The sequence below is a fragment of the Mauremys mutica genome, chromosome 1, assembly GCF_020497125.1.
Source record: "Mauremys mutica isolate MM-2020 ecotype Southern chromosome 1, ASM2049712v1, whole genome shotgun sequence".
Lineage (NCBI taxonomy): Eukaryota > Metazoa > Chordata > Testudines > Geoemydidae > Mauremys > Mauremys mutica.
The window spans coordinates 195,355,022-195,376,257 of NC_059072.1; positions in this window are offsets into that span (position 1 = coordinate 195,355,022).

Below are 21,236 nucleotides of genomic sequence, written 5' to 3' on the forward strand. Positions count from 1 at the left end.
TTTATCTTCCTTTAATTCTTTACTAATTGAGTCCTGTATCAGCTACTCCATTATCTTGCCTGGGATTGCTGTCAGGCTGACATGCTATATTTCAAGTTTATGCCATGGAGAGCCCATGCCCATCTATTTATTTTCATTTTCCCTCCCTGCATCTGTGTTGCTTGACAAAATACACCCTCAAGCCCATTTGCCTGTTCAAAATTGCAACCAGCAGGACAGCACAGCCTCTATGCATCACCTCTTCTTCCCACAGCAGACTCAAATGATGAAAACATTCATTCGTGCAAAATCCAATGATTTATTGTGACAGTGGCTACAGGAAAAGAAATTTGATTAGGGTTCTCAGTTTATGTGAGGTAGACACGGACATTGTATTATCTGTAAAGGAAAAAAAATACAGTTCCCTATTTACAGGAAAAAAGCTTTACCTTAGGGATAGCAAAACTATCCATTTTATTCTGCACTTTGACCATGTCTACAGGGGAAGATAAAGCAGAATCTAAGACTTAGAAATTGTTTCATTTTCATCTGGTTATTATGGGGGATAGTTGCATGATTGTTGCCCCTTATATAGCTTGCAACTCCTTTCCATGCTCCTGCAGCACTTCTAGGGGGACCATCTTGGTGAATAACTTTACACTATCTCACTGCTCTGCCTTTGCCTTTTTGAATAAGGCCATTCTCCATCACTGGGTCACCCACCTGAGTGTAAAGTCAGGAGTCTGGGCAGGCTAAAGGAGAAGTAGAGAGGATTTCTATCCGGCTCACTCCTTCGCTATCCCTTTCAACACTATGCATGCAAAACTGCAAATCCAAACCAGCAACATAATTCCAAGACCCCTTGTCTCCCCTGCAAACAGCATATACTGCCCAGACAAAAAGATTGTGAAGAATCTCAGGGAAGTAACATCAAAAATGCCTTTTTAAATAATACTATCATAGCCTCGTTGGAATATGAGCAAGAACTGCTTGGGTTGTTTTCCTGCTCCCATAGCCACAGCACCTGCACTGGCCAGACCCTCAAGGTCAGGGCCTTTATAAACAGCTGCGTGGCTGGCTTAGGTTGACCAGACGTCCTGATTTTATCGGGACTGTCCCGATATTTACTTGTTTGTCCCGCGTCCAGAGGTGAAAGTAAGCTAGTACAGCCCGGTACAGAGTACTGGTAAAAAAAGGTGCAGTAGTGTACTGGCAAATAAGTGGAACATTCAGTACTGGCTTACTTTCACCTCTTTTGGCTGCATAACAAAAAGTTCAAACTCAAAGCTAATAAAAGCTTGGAAAGGGAAAACTCACTGTCACTCAGCAGGGGCTGCAGGGGCTCCCCTCTAGCTTGTAGCAGGGAGCAGGGGGACTGGATGAGGGAGAAGCCTCCCCAGGTAGCCTGCTGCCTGCATAAGAACAGTTTAAACTTAGCTGTTCACTCCACAGTCTTAACCATGGGATTCAGGGCTATTTCTGGCATCCTTGTTAATTTCACTCATGGTTGTTGGGGGCGGGTGTGTGTGTGTGTGACCAAATTCGGGGCAATTTTTTACACAAAAAATACAATCAAAATCAGGAACCATTTCCAAGTTCAAATCTATCCATTCCCTCCCCAGCAGAGGATCATGGTTGTGATGTCCAAACTGCTTGCAGATCCTCTCTGAAATGTTACTGTTTTAAAAAAACAACAACACATGAAGAACATGGTGGGAAGATGTGTTCTGCTGATCGGGGTTTATTTTGGGCAAAGCAATTTTGGTAAAACAACTAAAGATTCAAAGGGAAAGCAAATAGCCCGATAGACAAAACCACAAAGGGACTGGAGGGGAAAACTGGATATTCAGGGAAATTATTGTGTCTCCTTTGAAAGAAATAGTATTTTTCATTCCACCCTCTTTATGTATTGAATTAAACACCTGAAATGTCCTTAGGACATAGGGGCTCAGATCTATTTTTGTTTTGTTGGTGTCCTGCAGAGTGCAGAGGCCGAAATTGACAAAACTTTCTCTAAGTATCTTGTATATTCCCCCCCCAAGCACTGAGAAGGAGCGGGGAGAAGCAGGAGGCAGCAGCCTGCTCAGGGGAGGTGGAGGTGAGCTGGTGCGGTGGTGGGGGGCAGGGCGGGGAGCTGCTGGTGGGATCTCAGCCCCCACCAATTTTTCCTATGCTCTGGCGGCTTTTTATTTTATTTATTTAAACTCTGCTGCCGTTCTCAGGTTTTTTTTGTTTTGTTTCTCCTCTGCTGGTGACCTCCCCCCCCCCCGGTGTCCCGATATTTCATGTCTCTCATCTGGTCACCCTAGGCTGGCTCAACTGAGGAAGAGGAGTAGGGTGAACAGATAGCAAGTGTGAAAAATCGGGACGGGGTGGGGGTGTGGAGTAATAGACGCCTGAATAAGATTGCAAGGCCAGAGGTGACCCTCTCAATTGTCTGACAAGAGGAGCCTGAGTAAGACAAAGCCCTGGATATTGGGACTGTCCCTATAAAATTAGGACATCTGGTCACCCTAAGGGGGCGAGAAAGGAACTCTCAGGATGAAATGTTTGCAGTCCTCATTTCAGAGAGCCAAAGGAAAAACAAAGTAGCAGAGAGGTGGATGATGTACCTGAGAATAAAAGAGAAAAGGAAATAGAACGCTGTAGAGATTGTTAGATTGGCCAAAGACACTGTCGCAGTGGCCTGGAACAGCACTGCCATGCCAAAAAAAAAAAAAAAAAAAAAGTTGATAAAGATAAAGATAGAGAGAGGCAGAGGTAATCCCCTGAGGCAATACAGAGCCAGAATGCTCAGCTTCCGAAGGCACTGCAGGTCTGTAAACCAGGATCCAGCCATGTTCTGCAGCCCCTGGACAAATACGGGGCACTAGAACACCAGCAACTCCTCCTCACTGCACCCCTGCAGTAGTGCTCCTAGAGGCCACTCCCTTCACAGACTCAAGCTCAGTGCAGAGAGAACAGCTGCACCTGGGAGCCCAACTCTTTTGAGCCATCTAATACTCCTAATAATGTCAAACCTTGCCACTCATCTTCAGAATGGCAAAGCACAAGGAGAGGCAGAGGCCAGGTGTGATATGAATCCTCTCTCCCCTTGCTGTGCTCTCCCCTCCTCTGCAGTATGTTACTTGGAGTTTTTCTTTCACTCCTGTTTTAATTGAAGGTTCATTTCCCTTTTTTGTGTAACAGAGACCCAGCTTCTCTCTCTCTAATATCCTGGGACCAACACAGCTACAACATTACTACATTGTTTAACAATAAAAACGGTTAAAATTAATTTATAAAGGGTCATTTTACAGCAAAAAAACCTGTAGATTTTAAATAATTCACACCCAGGGTCATATTCTCTATTGGAGTAAACTAGTGTAGAGCCACAGATGTGAAGAGAGAAACCTACTTACATCAGTTTAGCTATGGCTTCAGGTGTTATTTTATAGCACAATTACACTAAACGCCTTTTCATAAGTTATTTTATTTGAATATGGGCTGTCTTTGATCTCTGAGGATCCTTAACTCTTAAGCATTCCCTCAAGGCTCCATGTTACAGAAAGCAATCTACTGCTCAGGAGGACACTACAGGATTCCCCTTCAGCTTGGTACTTGTGGGCTCTGATCACCCAGAGGGGCCATTATTTAGCAAATCTTTTGCTTTCATTTTTTAAAGTATAGAATTGGTTTTTGAAGTAGAAATAGTGAAAATGATATAGAACAGCTGAGTTTTTAAATGTACACAGCGATTACAAAAAGTAAGAAAAATTCAACCTCAAAATTATGCATGCTGATGGTATCATTAGATCAATTATTTTCCTTAGTTAGGTCAATATATTAACTCAACCAGGTTTAGGTGGGTTATGACTGGCTTCTCTGGGAGGAAACAGAGCACCTGAATGTTATTTATTATGTATATTACTGAAGCACTTAGGAGCCCTAGTCATGGATCTGGGGCCCCCATTGTGCTAGGCACTGTACAAACACAGAACAAAAAAAAAGTCAGTCCCTTACAATCCAAGTGCAAGACCAGAGACACCAGATGGACACAGATGTGGGGGAGTAGAACAAAACAATGAGACAGTAATGGCCAGCATGATAGGGTGTAGTCTTATATATCACAGTCCAGACTTTATATTGGACTTGAAGCAGGAATAAGTTCATGAAAGACCCGTGGCCTGCATTGTTCAGGTCAGGCTAGATGAGACCCTTCTGGCCTCAAAGATCTATGAATCTAACATAAATCAATATACCTTAATGCTGTTATTATTTAACATTTATACTGCAGTAACCCCTAAAAACTACAACCCGAGTGGGCCCTATTGTGCTAGGTACTATATAAAGCTATATAGAATGAAATCCTCGCCCCATTGAAGTCAATGGGATTCTTGCCATTGACTTTAATGGGGCCAGGATTTCACCCATCATTAACAACAGTCATTGCCCCAAAGAGTAATTATTCATCATCCAAAAAGCAGTCACCAAGCGACACCAAAAAGAAAAGCTGAGATAGATAGATAGATAAACATCCCACCATTACTGCACTCGTCTGAAGCAGTTTAAGATTAATTTAGGGTTAGTGAGATGTTCCAGATTGGCAGCCCTTGAGACTGAAGCCCACAGGACAGATAAGCAGCCAGCAACAATGCTTATCCTGCCAAAATGCTTGATCTCTGACCATGATTAAGGTTGAGGGAACTTCTGGCTCCATACCTCTCCAGTCCTTAGCTTTCATCTGAGGTTAGCTAGCAATAAAAATGTCAGTTTTGATGGTGTTTTTCTATGATGTGACTGTCATTCGACTAGGAACCCGGTGAAGCCTAGACTTCTGACGAGGACGAGATTGGAACAAGTTACCTAGTGGAAGAGTCATTGCTGAGCAAAACGAAGCACTCTTCCTTGTCCTGCTTCAAGTTCAAATTCTGGCCCTATTGAAGTCAATGGTAAGACTTCAATGATTCCAGGATTTCATTGCCAGAATGCAAGTCTGATGCCAGCCACAAAGCTCCCAAACCCTGCTAATCTCGAGCATGAAAGCCAGGAACTGAACAAGGGTCTCTCCCATCACAGTGCAAAGTACTACCACTTGGGCTGGTCCAAGCAGTTAATACTTCTCTTTTTGTTGGTGTGATTTCTGTTATATGTAGCCACAGTTGGGTTCATTACACCAGGTACTGAAAGAAAAGCACGGTACTCTTGGAGTTCATGTTAGAAAAAGACTTAGAGAACTAGGTCTCCGTGCTTGGTGAGAATGAACAGGAGTGCCCAAGAACAGCTGATCGTTTCAGAGAGTTTTCAAAACAAACTTCTCAGCTTCTCTCGTGAATTTTAGCTTTGGATTTACTTTTCTCTTTCCTAAATATATTCGATATTGTAAAGACTGGATTTCTTTATCATAGCTCACATGCAATAAATATCAGCCACTAAAAGGAAAATGGAAATTCAGTGTTGTAGTGAAAGAGCTTCATTGTAAAATTTACCAATTAATAGGACATATAGATTTATCCGTCATCAGTAAAAGAACTGTGTTTATGCAACAGAAATCTTGAACTTATTTTTTTATTCTTTACAAACCTATAGCTTTTAAATAAAAAAAACATTCAACTTAGGTTTATGTAAGTCTATCATTTTCTACATCATGTGGTCTAGAACTAATTGTACTTTATATTTCAAAGGGTTTTGACATGCAGATCATGCTTGGCAAATTACAGACCATTACAGCTCACACAGGATTTTATTTAAAATTGCGATTTTAGAACGACATTCCCTTTCAGAGCCACTCTGATTTTTTCCCCCTTGTACAATAAAGACCACAACAGTGAGATTAGGCATTGCCAGTAACTAATTTAGTGACATTTGAAACTGAGTATTGCATACCACCTAGAGGCTATGAGTGGCAGTGCAGCATGTACTACCACTACTAATTTAGTTACAGAAAGACCATTTATTAGAATTATAAATTGGTATTATATTTGAAAAGAGTCTATTTTCCTTCTCAAACTATGTGCAGCCTCCCTGGGGTGGATAGTTAACCGATGTATTATGACTGACAAACAGACCTTACTTGTACTGTATCTGCCAGAAATTTAGGATTTTATTACCCCACTGCTTCATGGTTTAACATGTTTTGTCTAAACTAGCTTTTTAAAAATCATTATTTGGTTTCTTTATAAAAAGGTAAAAGTATAAAGTAGTGCAAACAATAATTTTATTCCTATTTTAAAGACAGCAGTCTGGAGTCCAAGCAGAGCCATTATTCAGTTTTTTTTTCTTTTTAAAAAAACAAATAGATTTAAGAGCCTACCTGAAACAGGAAAAATGTTTTACTTGCAAAATATTTATGTAAATCAAATACTGTAAATGCCCATTTCCTCCCATTATCAGCACTTCAGGTGTGAATCTGGAACTCTGATAGAAATGGGCTTTGAGCATGGAAAACTTGTACATTACAATCTCTCATGATTAAACTGGTGTCAAATTATCTACTTAGAAACTGAAATAAGGATGTTTTCTGCTTGCCCATATTTCTCTAACACTTTATTTATTCCACAATTTATGGAGGGTTTAAGTGACAGATTGCGTCATCCTTCAAATGCTTTTATTTGTGGATTTTTCCTGGCAGACTATGTAGAAACCCTATGTCTGGTAGTAACTGACAAAACAACAGTTGGACCAATTCTGGCAAACTTTTGGCATCACATCTGGAGACCCAGGATAAAGTCAGTTACCTGTGTGTGTCACTTTTGACCTGTCATGAGCACTGCCATGTGTTTTGCTGCTCCTCTAGAATGTACAGCCATATACTGAAATTCTTTAGTGGCACTGTTACAATATCAGAAAGAGACTATGAGCTGGTACTTTTTGTCATGGCACTAAATCATGCTGGTCAAAGTATCCCTGCATCAGAAGTAATTTGAGGGGTGTCCACCGAATCTAGGTGGTTGCCAGGCAGAGCATCTCTGAATTGGATTTAAAACCTGCTTCCCAGTCCTGGACTTCCAATGTGATTATCTCAAATAGATAGTGAAGAGCAATCAGCCAAACAATTAGGCTTCAATGAGTATAAGTGAATAGAACATCTGCTGTACTTATCATATGCTTCATATTCATGCACAGTTGTATTTTGTTTTGTTTATTAGTCTTGTAGTCATTCAAGCAAATAATGAGTAGAAAACCAATGAAGAGGAACCTCTTTGCTTCATTCAGCTCAGTTTTACAGCTCATCAGGGCCGGTGCTACCATTTAGGCCAACTAGGCGGTTGCCTAGGGCGCCAACATTTGGGGCCGCCAAAAAGCGGCGCCCCCAATTTTTTTTAAAGCCTTTCAGCGGCCACTGTGCTGGGAGGGAGAGGGAGTCTGAGCCACCAGCAGCCAGCCCAGAGGTTCCCCTGGGTCAGCGCGCCGCTGCCGGCAGCCAGCCCAGGGGTTCGGGCTGCCGGCGGCGCGCTGACCCAGAGGAACCCCTGGGCTGCCTGCCGGCGGCTCAGACTCCCTCTCCCTCCCAGCGCAGCAGCCGCTCCATCCCATGCGATTCTTCTCATTGCTGGCAGTGGCGCCGGTGGCTGGGCAGAGCTCCGCAGCTCTGCTTAGCGCACGTGGCACGAGCCCAGCAACGGGTGAGCCAGCAGGGCTACTGGAGCAGAAATGAGCTGGGGTAGGGCGCTGCCGTGGGGGGGCACCTTAGCGGAGGGGGGAAGCTGCCGCGGGGGGGGGGCACCTCAGGGCGGAGCTGCCGCAGGGCTTGGGGGGAGGGCCGCAAGGTGGCAGTTTCGCCTAGGGCACGAAACTTCCTTGCACCAGCCCTGCAGCTCGTTCAGGAGTCTTTATCTTGATGACAGTAGCCGAAAAGTGCCAACATACACCATATGTCCTCTGCCTCTTTCAATGTTATGTAAAAGTCACAGAGTTTGGGCATCCACCACTGAGGGTGGCTGGCAAGTGAGAACCTATTTCAATGTAATTTATTAGGCCTTCCCATATAGAAAGACTAATGATCTGCAAAGCCCTTTCTTTACAACAACATTATTCTTCTTAGCAGTATTATAATAGCTCTGGAGGTCTAGGTACCGTGCATACACAGTTATGGACAGTCCCTGCCCCTTAACTAGGCAAGACAGACAAAGAAATAGTGTCCCCATTTGACAGATAAGGAACTGAGAGGCAGTGAGATTGAGGGTTAAATCTAGTGCCCAAGTCACTTTTGAAATGGAATTTAGGAGGCCAAGTCACTTAGGGTATGTCTACAATGCAATTAAAAAAACCTGAGGCTGGCTTGTGCCAGCTGACTCAGGCTTGTGGGGTTCAAGTTAAGGGAGCTGGGAGGGTTCCAGAGCTTGGGGTGCAGCCTGAGCATCTACACTGCAATTAAACAGCCTCTTTAGCCCAAGGCCCTTAGCCCGAGTCAGCAGGCATGGGCCAGCTGTGGGTGTCTAATTGCAGTGTAGATATACCCTTAAGGGCTTTTGAAAAAAATCTACCGACAAGTGACTTGTCCAAGGTCACACAGATGGTCTATGGCACAGCTGGAGAGTGATCCAAGACCACCTGAATCCCAGTGTTTAAATCACATCAACTGTTATTGTTTGCACGTTCTTTCTGGATAGTGTTTTGATACCATAAAGAACTTGGAGAAGTGGGATGTTTCAGGGAAAGATGCTATTTAAATATATAGATGCTCAGCAATCCTTCTACTTAGATTAAAATCCAAAAGCATTGCATCAGTGTGACCCAGGGTGAGCCTCATTTTACTGTCCATGCCCTGGTCTCTGTGAATCACAGGGTAAATTGCTTTGCATAAAATAATTGGAGATATACCTATCTCCTAGAACTGGAAGGGACCTTAAAAGGTCATCAAGTCCAGCTCCCTGCCTTCACTAGCAGGACCAAGTACTGATTTTTGCCCCAGATGGCCTCCTCAAGGATTGAACTCACAATTCCAGGTTTAGCAGGCCAATGCTCAAGCCACTGAGCTATCCCTCAGAGTCTTTCCATATTTGAGATATAGTAAACCCATTCTCTCTCACTGACCTTCCTAATGGCCCATATACAGGTTGAACAAGAGAGCTGACAGGATAGAAACCTTCAAAATCCTACAGAAGGGATCTCTTGGGGTGGATGAACAATTGCCTAACAGAACTTCTCTTAGAAGGAAAATGGGTGTGACTTTACCTATTCTTGATGTATCTGAAGCTGTCTTCAAAGTATTACAGGCAGCTGACAGATCTAAAAGTTTCAGCTCAGCCACCTGATTTTCAACTATCACCAGGAGGAGATCTTCAACCAACAACATCAGTGCAGTCTCATTGACACAGGCAGGCTTCTAAGAGGACTTAATAGATATTTGCATTGCCACTGTTGACTCCAGCTTCTATAGAGAAATCTGACATCTTGGTAAGGATTTCAACAGATGTCCCCCTCACCTCAATAATACACATTTGTCAAGGACACACATCATTTAGAATCTCATACTTAATCTCTCATACTTAGTTTAGGGTTTTGCACTGGTAGGAGTAGCTTCCTTAGCCAACAGCAGAAGAGCTTTTTAAGTATAATCTCAGCAAATCTGCTGCTGTGATTGAAGCCTGTTGAGTCACGGTCTATGCAATTTGTGATAAAACTGATATATGTGACCACTTCTCAATTTATACAGTAGTGTCAGCTTTTCAGCATAGTTACTTTCTCACAGTATCCCATTGTCCTGTTAATTCACTTCATAAACAGACTTGTAATTCTTGAGCAGTCTTTTGAAAAATGTGCACCAGTGTTTATATAAACCAGAACTGGCTTTCAGGTTATAATATGGATGATCAATAATGTAATTAAGTCATAATTAAAAGTGAGAATCATAAATCAGTACATGTCCTTGGTACTCCACTGAGTTTTTTTCCTGGAAGTTGGAAATCCATCTAAGGCCTTGGATACACTTGCAAGTTAGAGTGCATTAAATCAGCCCCGGGTCCCCTAACTCCTGAGGGGTCCACACTGGCAAGGCACTTAGAGCGCCTGGACTCTGCAGCTGGAGCACTCTTGGTAATCCACCTCCACGAGAAGCATGGAAATTGCTGCGGCCTGGCTGAAATGCCCGGGAGTCAATGTGGACGACGTGTTGCATTACTGCTCTTTGATTGGCCTCCGGATACATCCCATACTCCCTTGAAGTCAAGTGGCCATTCTTGTCATAGTTTTGAACTCAGCTGCAAGCATGGGGATATCCCCTTTCATAAGAACATAAGAACGGCCGTACCGGGTCAGACCAAAGGTCCATCTAGCCCAGTATCCTGTCTACCAACAGTGGCCAATGCCAGGTGCCCCAGAAGGAGTGGACCTAACAGGCAATGATCAAGTGATCTCTCTCCTGCCATCAATCTCCATCCTCTGATGAACAGAGGCTAGGGACACCATTCCTTACCCATCCTGGCTAATAGCCATTAATGGACTTAACCACGATGAATTTATCCAGTTCTCTTTTAAATGCTGTTATAGTCCTAGCCTTCACAACCTCCTCAGGTAAGGAGTTCCACAAGTTGACTGTGCGCTGCGTGAAGAAGGACTTCCTTGTATTTGTTTTAAACCTGCTGCCTATTAATTTCATTCGGTGACCCCTAGTTCTTGTATTATGGGAATAAATAAATAACTTTTCCTTATCCACTTTTTCTCCACATCACTCATGATTTTATATACCTCTATCATATCCCCCCTTAGTCTCCTCTTTTCCAAGCGGAAGAGTCCTAGCCTCTTTAATCTTTCCTCATATGGGACCCATTCCAAACCCCTAATCATTTTAGTTGCCTTTTTCTGAACCTTTTCTAGTGCCAGTATATCTTTTTTGAGATGAGGAGACCACATCTGTACGCAGTATTCGAGATGTGAGTGTACCATCGATTTATATAAGGGCAATAATATAGTCGCAGTCTTATTCTCTATCCCCTTTTTAATGATTCCTAACATCCTGTTTGCTTTTTTGACTGCCTTTGCACACTGCGTGGACATCTTCAGAGAACTATCCACGATGATTCCAAGTTCTTTTTCTTGACTTGTTGTAGCTAAATTAGCCCTCATCCTATTGTCTGTATAGTTGGGGTTATTTTTTCCAATGTGCATTACTTTACATTCATCCACATTAAATTTCATTTGCCATTTTGTTGCCCAATCACTTAGTTTTGTGAAATCTTTTTGAAGTTCTTCATAGTCTGCTTTGGTCTTAGCTATCTTGAGCAGTTTAGTATCATCTGCAAACTTTGTCACCTCACTGTTTACCCCTTTCTCCAGATCATTTATAAATGAGTTGAATAGGATTGGTCCGAGGACTGACCCTTGGGGAACACCACTAGTTACTAGTTAATTCCTACCCTTTGTTCCCTGTCTTTTAACCAGTTCTCAGTCCATGAAAGGACCTTCCCTTTTATCCCATGACAGCTTAATTTACATAAGAGCTTTTGGTTAGGGACCTTGTCAAAGGCTTTCTGGAAATCTAAGTACACTATGTCCACTGGCTCCCCCTTGTCCACATTTGTTGATCCCTTCAAAGAACTCTAATAGATTAGTAAAACACAATTTCCCTTTACAGAAACCATGTTGACTATTGCTCAACAGTTTGTTTTTCTGTGTGTCTGACAATTTTATTCTTAACTATTGTTTCGACTAATTTGCCCGGTACCGACATTAGACTTACCGGTCTGTAATTGCCGGGATCACCCCTAGAGCCCTTTTTAAATATTGGTGTTACATTAGCTAGTTTCCAGTCATTGCGTACAGAAGCCGATTTAAAGGACAGGTTACAAACCTTAGTGAATAGTTCCGCAACTTCACATTTGAGTTCTTTCAGAACTCTTGGGTGAATGCCATCTGGTCCCGGTGACTTGTTAATGTTGAGTTTATCAATTAATTCCAAAACCTCCTCTAGTGACACTTCAATCTGTGACAGTTCCTCAGATTTGTCACCTACAAAAGCCAGCTCAGGTTTGGGAATCTCCCTAACATCCTCAGCCGTGAAGACTGAAGCAAAGAATCCATTTAGTTTCTCTGCAATGACTATCTTCTTTAAGCGCTCCTTTTGTATCTCGATCATCAAGGGGCCCCACTGGTGTTTAAGGAGGCTTCCTGCTTCTGATGTACTTAAAAACAGTTTTTGTCTAGCCATTCTTCAAACTCCTCTTTGGCTTTTCTTATTACATTCTTGCACTTAATTTGGCAGTGTTTATGCTCCTTTTTATTTGCCTCACTAGGATTTGACTTCCATTTTTTAAAGGAAGTCTTTATCTCTTACTGCTTCTTTTACATGGTTGTTAAGCCACAGTGGCTCTTTTTTAGTTTTTACTGTGTTTCTTAATTTGGGGTATTCATTGAAGTTGGGCCTCTATTATGGTGTCTTTAAAAAGCTCCCATGCAGCTTGCAGGGATTTCACTTTAGTCACTGTACTTTTTAACTTCTGTTTAACTAACCCCCTCATTTTTGCATAGTTCCCCCTTTTGAAATTAAATGCCACAGTGTTGGGCTGTTGAGATGTTCTTCCCACCACAGAGATGTTGAATGTTATTGTATTATGGTCACTATTTCCAAGCGGTCCTGTTATAGTTATCTCTTGGACCAGCTTCTACACTCCACTCAGGACTAAATCTAGAGTTGCCTCTCCCCTTGTGAGTTCCCGCACCAGCTGCTCCATGAAGCAGTCATTTAAAGTATCGATAAATTTTATCTCTGCATTTAGTCCTGAAGTGAAATGTTCCCAGTCAATATAGGGATAATTGAAATCCCCCACTATTATCGAGTTTCAAAGCTCTGTTTCTTAAAGCCAGCATGCTTATCTACTCTGGGACAAAACAAACCATTACTGTGCTGTTGCTGCAGGCATGTGTGCAAGGTAGGGGTAGGAGGGCTGATGTCGGGGTTTCCCCTGCTGCTGTCTGAACTTACAAGACAGCCCCCTAAAACACACAATGCACTCCCTGTCACACTCCACCTCCCTCCCCCATTTGAAAAGCACTCTGCAGCCGCTTGCACGCTGGGATAGCTATCACAATGCACTCCTCTCTGTGGCGTTGCAAGAGCTGCTAATGTGGCCACACCACTGTGCTTGCAACTGACAGTGTAAACACACAGCAGCGCTTTCCCTGCTGCTGTCTCCAAGGGCTGGTTCAACTCCCGGTGGGCTACATCTGCAAGTGTAGCCATGCCCTTAGGTACTGTACTACCACCCATCACTGTCACATTCCAATGCCTTTCACATTCAATGGTTGGCAATAGCAAGTTCCTAGGGGACTTAATGGGGTCTCTCGGTCTTCTTCTTTAAAGAAAGGAAAGGAGTTTCCTAATATGTTCATTAGCTTTAGAAGGCCTTGTCATTATGCTATCTGAAGGCCAAATCAGTGAGGTGCCCTGTGCATTCCACACCATCAAGCCAATGAGAGTAGAGCTGAAGGTGCACTGCCCTTTAAAAGATGGAGACATCCAGCATGTGAAGAAAGAAAAACTCTTGGAAGACACTAGCAACAATACAGAACTGCTAATTTCTCTGGCCTTGCATCCCTGCCTGATTAATTTGATTCCTAGAGTAGCACAGCTAAACATGTGGTGAGTAAATTGTCCTATTCTGACTTTACAAGCGATGCAGAGAATAACTCATACATTACTTGAGGCATTGTGACAAATGTAAAGTGCATGCTGGAGCCAAAAGAATGGTTTTAACAGCCACTTTCTTTCCATAATCTATTAGTATTGGTAAGTAACTGTCATTCACTTTATTCCTTTTAATAAATTCCATCTTTTTTTACTCCTCTCCTAAAAAAACAGTTATGAGGACCAAGTATGTAAAAAGTATTTTCAAGTCATATGGCATAAATAAAAGTTCTACATTTATCATCTGACAGTTATCATTGTTTTGCTTTATCCTTTAATTTCCCAATTCCCACTGTACCCCAAATTGTTTCTGGTTATTCTTAATTCTTCTTTGTAATAGCATAGAGCTTAAAATGCATGCTGCCAAGACAAAAAAAAAGCATGTACTTAAAGAAGCCCTTTCCTGTATTTCTAGAAATACTTTAGATTGTTAAAATATAACATTAAAAATAAATATCATTTATTTTTCACCCTTTATGCTGTTTTTCTATCTGCATTTCACTCAGCTTGGATTTGACGAATCATGTAGGCTCCAATCCTCAGGGCTGCCCAGAGGATTCAGGGGGTCTGGGGCAAAGCAATTTCAAGGGCCCCTTCCATAAAAAAAAGTTGCAATACTATACAATACTATATTCTTGTGGGGGCCCCTGCAGGACCCAGGGCCTGGGGCAAATTGCTCCACTTGCCCTCCCCTCTGGGCGGCCCTGCCAATCCTGCGACGACTTGCACATGGGTCATAGCTGAAGTCAATGGGGCCACTTACAGTGTGTACAGTTAATCATGTGCATCATAAGTCTTTGTGAATACTGTAGGGTCCTGATCCTGCAACATGCTCAGTACAGCAAAATGCTGAGAACTCTGTATCCCCTCTTAGAAATCACTGGGAGCAGAGGGCACTTAGCACCTCACGGGATTGATTAGCTCCTTGCTGTTCCAGGCCCAGTTGCAATATATTTTCACCCCCACAAATTTTTAGTCAGTTTCATATACTAATTCTCATAGAATAGCACAGTAATTCTCACACTGCGGAATGAAATAATTTGAGAACCAAGCAGGAAATGATTAAAAGGGAGTTGCAAGATGACGTAATCTATGAAAAGATCTTTTACCCAAGGCCTACACAATGAGAAATGTAAAAAACCACTGGAAAAGAACAATTCTCTGTTTGGGTTCATAGCAAAACTGGGGTCAGCAAAAAACTTTTTGCTGAAATGGTTTCCAATGGCAGAAATAAAAACCCGGCACTGAAGCAAAATACAATGATGGCTGTCAAACACTGACATATATACCTCTCTCACTAGGGACATACAATATTTTGAGAAATTTTATATGAGATTATGAAAAGTTCAATGAAAAAACGCTAATAATCTTGCTGATTATTATTGCTCAAACAATTGCCATTAACAGCTGCTCCCCGTTTAAAAATGTAGGCCCCAGTTCTGCAAACATTTTAAGCATGTGAATAACTTTACTCATGTGACTAATCTAATTGACTTCAGTAGGTCCACGCAGTTATGCATATGCTTGTTTGCACAACCAGAACCATAGACTCTTTGCATGTGATATTGAAGTTATACAGTATTTTATCTAACTTAATGCTATTTCAACAGAAATAAATTAACATTTCAGCTCAAAAAGCCTCTTTCCTTGGTATGTTTTATTGTTTTCTCTATGTAACACCAGCTTGTTCAATCTGCATCGCAAATCAAAAGGTTAAACCTAAGATTTCTGTGCTGAATGGCCTCACTAACAAGGACATTAAGCATAGAAAGAGTTTCTAACTAACTTAAAGTTCTTTGGAAACATCTGGGTGCTTTTTGGTTTACCTCCTCTTTCCCAGAATGCATCACTCTAACACAACAAATACCAGAAGACTCAATGTCACCCAAGATATTTATGAATTCACTGAATACTGCATCCCACAATAGCTTGGCAAGGCCCCAATCCTGCAGTGAGCTCCATGGGGGTGGATCCCTGCCTGTGTGCAGAGCCCCACAAACATTGGAATTCTGCCTGCAAGAAGCTCCTTGCAGGATCAGGGTCTAAATCAGGAAGGAAAAAAGAAGTTTTCGCAATGGAAAATCGTTTTTTTTTTTAAAAGTTATTCATCTGCTGTATACTCCTACAGTGTATATAGTGGGGACATTGAGGAGATATCCTAGCCTTCACTCAGTTTGGATATATTCTATGTTATGTTCTGAAGAACACAGGCCCAGAGCCACAAAAGGATTGAAACATTGTAACACTGAGCCTAATTCTGCACAAAACAGCTTGGAACTCAACCTACCTCCCGTCTACTCTTTAGCCTAGTGGTTAGAGCACTCACCTAGTATGTGGGAGATGAAGGTTCAGTTCCTCCCTCTGCCTGCTGAGGAGAAAGGATTTGCATAAGTCTTCCCAACCTCTCACACAAGGCTAGTTACTAGGCTATAGAGCTGTCCTCACTCTCTTTTTGGCCCAATGCATATTTATTTGTTTATACACAGTGGTACAGATTCAACAAGAAAGTTTGAGGAAGCCTCACATCTGAGGGCTTGGCTACACTTACAAGTTGCAGCGCTGGGAGTTACAGCGCTGGGAGTTACAGCGCTGGTCATGCAGCTGTGTAGGGCCAGCGCTGGAGTGTGGCCACACTGACAGCTACCAGCGCTGCAGTGTGGCCACACTTGCAGCACTTTCCAGCGCTGTATTGAGAGGTGCATTGTGGGCAGCTATCCCACAGAGCACCTCGTCCCGTTTTGGCGCCGTTTTGGCGCTGAGTATTGTGGGAAGGGGAAGGAAGTGTGTGGGTCATTCCGCTTCCTGTGTGCCAACGCCCCGTGGTGCATCGCTTCACATCCCAGCATTCTGTCTTTCTGGCAACGTTTGGCGCCATTGTGAGTGTTTTACTCTCTGTGTGTGAATCGCGATTTCTGTGGGAAATGGAGCCCGAGCTGCTGAGGACTGTGCTGATGAGTGTCGCCAGCACAACACGTTTGGCAGTCGAGCTATTCCTTCAGCTCCAAAGTGACAGCGAGGAGTCTGACGATGATATCGATATCGATTCTCCTGCCGCGTGTGACAGTAAAGTGCTTGTGGCATTCACGGAAATGCTCAGCACCGTTGAACGCCGCTTTTGGGCTCGGGAAACAAGCACTGAGTGGTGGGATCACATCGTCATGGAAGTCTGGGATGACGAGCAGCGGCTGCAGAACTTTCGTATGAGAAAAGCCACTTTCATGGGACTGTGTGCTGAGCTCGCCCCCACTCTGCGGCGCAAGGACACAAGATTGAGAGCTGCCCTGACGGTGGAAAAGCGGGTGGCTATTGCAATCTGGAAGCTGGCAAATCCAGACAGCTACCGGTCGGTCGGGAACCAGTTTGGAGTGGGAAAGTTGACCGTTGGAATCGTTTTGATGCAAGTTTGCAAGGCAATTAATCGCATCCTGCTAAGAAAGACCGTGACTCTGGGGAGCGTGCAGGACATGGTGGATGGCTTTGCACAAATGGGTTTCCCTAACTGTGGAGGGGCAATAGATGGGACGCATATTCCTATTCTGGCCCCCCCCACCTGGCATCAGAGTACGTTAATCGAAAGGGGTATTTCTCTATGGTTCTCCAGGCACTTGTGGATCACCGCGGGCGTTTCATTGACATTTACACAGGCTGGCCTGGAAAGGTGCATGATGCACGCATCTTTCGGAACAGTGGCCTGTTCAGGAAGATGCAGGCAGGGACTTTTTTCCCAGACAGGAAGATCACAGTAGGGGACGTCGAAATGCCCATTGTGATCCTTGGAGACCCCGCTTACCCGTTACTGCCTTGGCTCATGAAACCCTATACAGGGAAGCTTGACAGGAGCAAGGACCAGTTCAACTACAGGCTGAGCCGGTGCCGAATGACTGTGGAGTGTGCTTTTGGCCGTTTAAAGGCACGCTGGCGTTGCTTGTATGGGAAGCTAGACTTGGGGGAAAGCAGCATCCCCGCGGTTATATCCGCTTGCTGTACCCTCCATAATATTTGTGAAGGGAAGGGTGAAACATTCAGTGAGGCATGGACCACCGAGGTTCAAGTCCTGGAGGCTGAATATGCACAGCCAGAGAGCAGGGCTAATAGAGAGGCCCAGCACAGGGCTTCAAGGATTAGGGATGCCTTGAGGGAAGAATTTGAGGCTGAAAGCCAACAGTAATGTTTGCTGACTTGCATGGGAGTGAATTGCACTGTTTACACTGTTATTCTATTATCCCTAAAATGATTTGCAGTGCCTCTTTCTTTACTGGGCTAAGGTATCTTTCACTATCTGCTATAATAAAGACTGTTTTCAAAGCCAAGAATTGTTTTATTGTAAAGAAAAAAAATTCCTTGACAGACAGACAGACACACAACATTTCATGAACACAAGAGGGAAGGGGTGTGGGTTGGTGAACTGTACAGTCACAAGTTTGCATATGTCCTGTCTGGAGTGATGTTTAACGAATCCTGCACTTCAGGGTGCATATACTGCATGGTTATGGGGGTTGAGTGCAGAGGGTAAGGGTGGTAGGTATCAGGGCTGGTTGGTGAACGTACAGGTGTTGGAGGCAGCTGGTGGTGGTAAGAAACTGAATGCTGGGGAAAGGCGGTTTGAGCTGACATTGGGGCACAAGGAAAAAAGCTTTGGGACGGGGGGGGGGCTGTGGGGCAGCACGGGACTGCTCTGCCTGCATGGCTACGATAGCCTTGAGAGAGTCCGCTTGGCTCGACAGGATCTCTAGCAGCTGGTTTGTGCTTTTCCTCTTTGCCACAGCGTTTCTACGCCAATGTCTCTGGCGGATCATGCTTTCCTTCTCTCGCCACTCCTTCAATTCCTTTCTCTCTGCAGCAGAGTGATGAAGAACAGTCTTCAGCATGTCCTCTTTGCTCTTTCGGGGATTTCTTCTCAAATTTTGTAGCCTCTGTGCTGTGGAACATCTGCCCACTCCAGGAGTCAAGGTCACTGTAGAAACCCAGAAATGAAACATTTAACAGGGGCAGCATTGTATCCACTATCTCCAGACATGAATTGTTACACTGAGGGAGTTCGCACTTTAACATTCTTTTCCCACACGCATAACACGACAGAAGCCACAAAATGGTGAGTGAGGGGTGCTTATAGAAGGAGAAGTGGGGCTTGATTGATAGAGGGGGGCTGGTTGCTTCGGGTAATCTGGAGTGATAGAGGGGTTGAGTGAAGATGCAGCTGCAGGGGTGATCTTCACTATCTACCTATCTCTTCACTAAAGAGTCTCCCAACATTTTTCACAGGAGTTAATCCTGCAAGATATCTCCCTGCTGCGAGTCACTAGGGGACAGCGGGAGGCTCTTTTACAGCAATGTGGATTCCGCCCGGGACCCTACGCGGCTTGCCTGTGTTCAGAAATGATCCCCCCCCCCACTCGCGGAACAGTGGCGCGGACGCGTCAGCGTGACTGGGACAAGAAACACAGTGGCTCTCCCTATAAACCTGCGCAGGCATATTGCCCACGCTCTGGCTGAAACTTTTGCTGAGATAACTGAAGCAGATTACCGCGACGTGATAGACCACATCAACGGGCTATTCCACATCTAGAGGCTGGCATGCATGCAGCCATAACCCCCCTTCCTCTCCAGAAACATTTCCACCCAGAAAATAAAAGCCGCTTACCGTTAACCCGCTCCTCTGCTTGTCCTTCTGCAACTGCTGGCTGCTGCGATTGGGTACTTTCCTCCTGGCTTGAGAAGAGCTCCTGGCTGCATGCCCACTCTGGGGTGTCTTCCCCCATCCCAGTAGCTTCACTCGTGGTTTCCTCCCCCCCCCGCCTCCGCCGCCGCCTCCGCCTCCTCCTCCTGTCCCCCAGCCTGCTCAGAAGTGTCCATCGTTATCCTGGGATTGGCAGTGGGGTCACCCCCAAGTATCTCGTCCATCTCCCTGTAAAAACGGCAGGTCATGGGGGCAGCTCCGGATCGGCGATTCCCCTCGCGGGCTTTGTAATAGGCACTCCGCAGCTCCTTAACTTTCACCCTGCATTGCAGTGCGTCCCGATCATGGCCCCTATCCAGCATGGACCTTGATATCTGCTCAAAGATATCGTAATTCCTACGGCCGGAGCGCAGCTGTGCCTGCACTGATTCCTCCCCCCAAACACTGATGAGGTCCATCAGCTCGCCATTGCTCCATGCTGGGGCTCGTTTGCCACGTGGAGGCATGGTCACCTGGAAAGATTAACTGATTGCACTCCACACCTGGCTGCAGCAAACAGGAAGGAGATTTTTAAAATTCCCGGGGCATTTAAAGGGCGGGTCACCTGAGGCAAGAGCAGTAGAGTGCAAACTGATGAGCAGAGTGGCTGAACAGGAATTCTGGGATAACTCCTTATTCCCTGGAGGACACTTAAAGCGCTGGTGAGTGTCCACACCTGCTGAGCAGCGCTGGATCACCAGCGCTGCACTCCTTATACCCCTGCCGGGATGGGTTTTCAGCCAGCGCTGCAACCAGGGAGTTGCAGCGCTGGTTGTGCCCTGCAAGTGTGGACGGGGTGTAATTGCAGCGCTGGAAAGCCTCCACCAGCGCTGCAACTTGTAAGTGTAGCCAAGCCAATATCCCATAATCCAGTGGTTAGGGCACCCCCTTGAGAGCTGGGAAATCCCTGTTCAAATCACCCCCCCTCATTTCATGAGTACCCTTAGCCCAGTCGTTAAGCTTATAGGAGGCCTGCTCCTCCCTCCTCAGCCTTCTTGTGTGGAGTTAGGTACATCCAGAGCACATTTACCAGGCTGGGCCCTGCAGATGAGATTGGTGCAGGGGTGAAAGTAGGCTGGTATGGCGCACTGGTAAAAAGTGGCCGCCGGTACCAGCCCGTACGCAGCTGAAGTTATAGCACTGCCATGCTATCATTGCCCCTCTCCCCGGGGGGAGGGGGCGGGGCTGGGGAAACAGGACCAGCTGCTCCGGGGCTGGCGATTTAAAAGGGCCCGGGGCTCCCAGCCACCGCTTTTGCTATCGCAGCAGTGGCCAGAGGCCTGGGCCCTTTAAATCACTGCTGGAGCCTCCGGTGGCGTGGGCCAGGCAGCTCTGAAGGGCTGGCTGGGGGAGGCTGACCCCTCATCCCTGCCCCCTCTGCCCAAAGCTCTGTCCCTTCCAGGGGCCCAGAGCCAGGCCCCTGTATCGGTAAGTGGTTAATGTTACTTTCACCCCTGGATAGGTGGGGTAACACCTCTCTTCACCTGGTTTGAGGCTCACACTGTGGTTTAGATGTGAAAGAGTTGCCCGGATGCCTGCCAGAGACAGCAGTGCATGAGCCCAGAGACAGAAACACAGCAAAGAAAACCCCCTGGCTAGCCTGTGCCAGCCAACTCAGGCTCAGCCTGTGGGGCTGTTTCATTGCTGTGTAGGCTTCTGGGCTCAGGTTGGAGCCTGAGCTCTGGGCCCCTCCCACCCTGCAGGGTTCTGGAGCCTGGGCTCCAACCGGAGCCTGGACCGCTACACAGCAATGAAACAGCCCTGCAACCCGAGCCCCACAGGTCTGAGTCTGCTGGCATGGGCCAAGCCAGCAGCAGGTTTGTCTTTGCTGGGTAGACATACCCTTGGGCACCTGCAGCATTAGACAGCAGCTGAGTGGAGGGGGTTGTGGATCTAGGCCATGGTCAGTAGTGTAGCTGGGGGGGGAGCAGGGGGAGC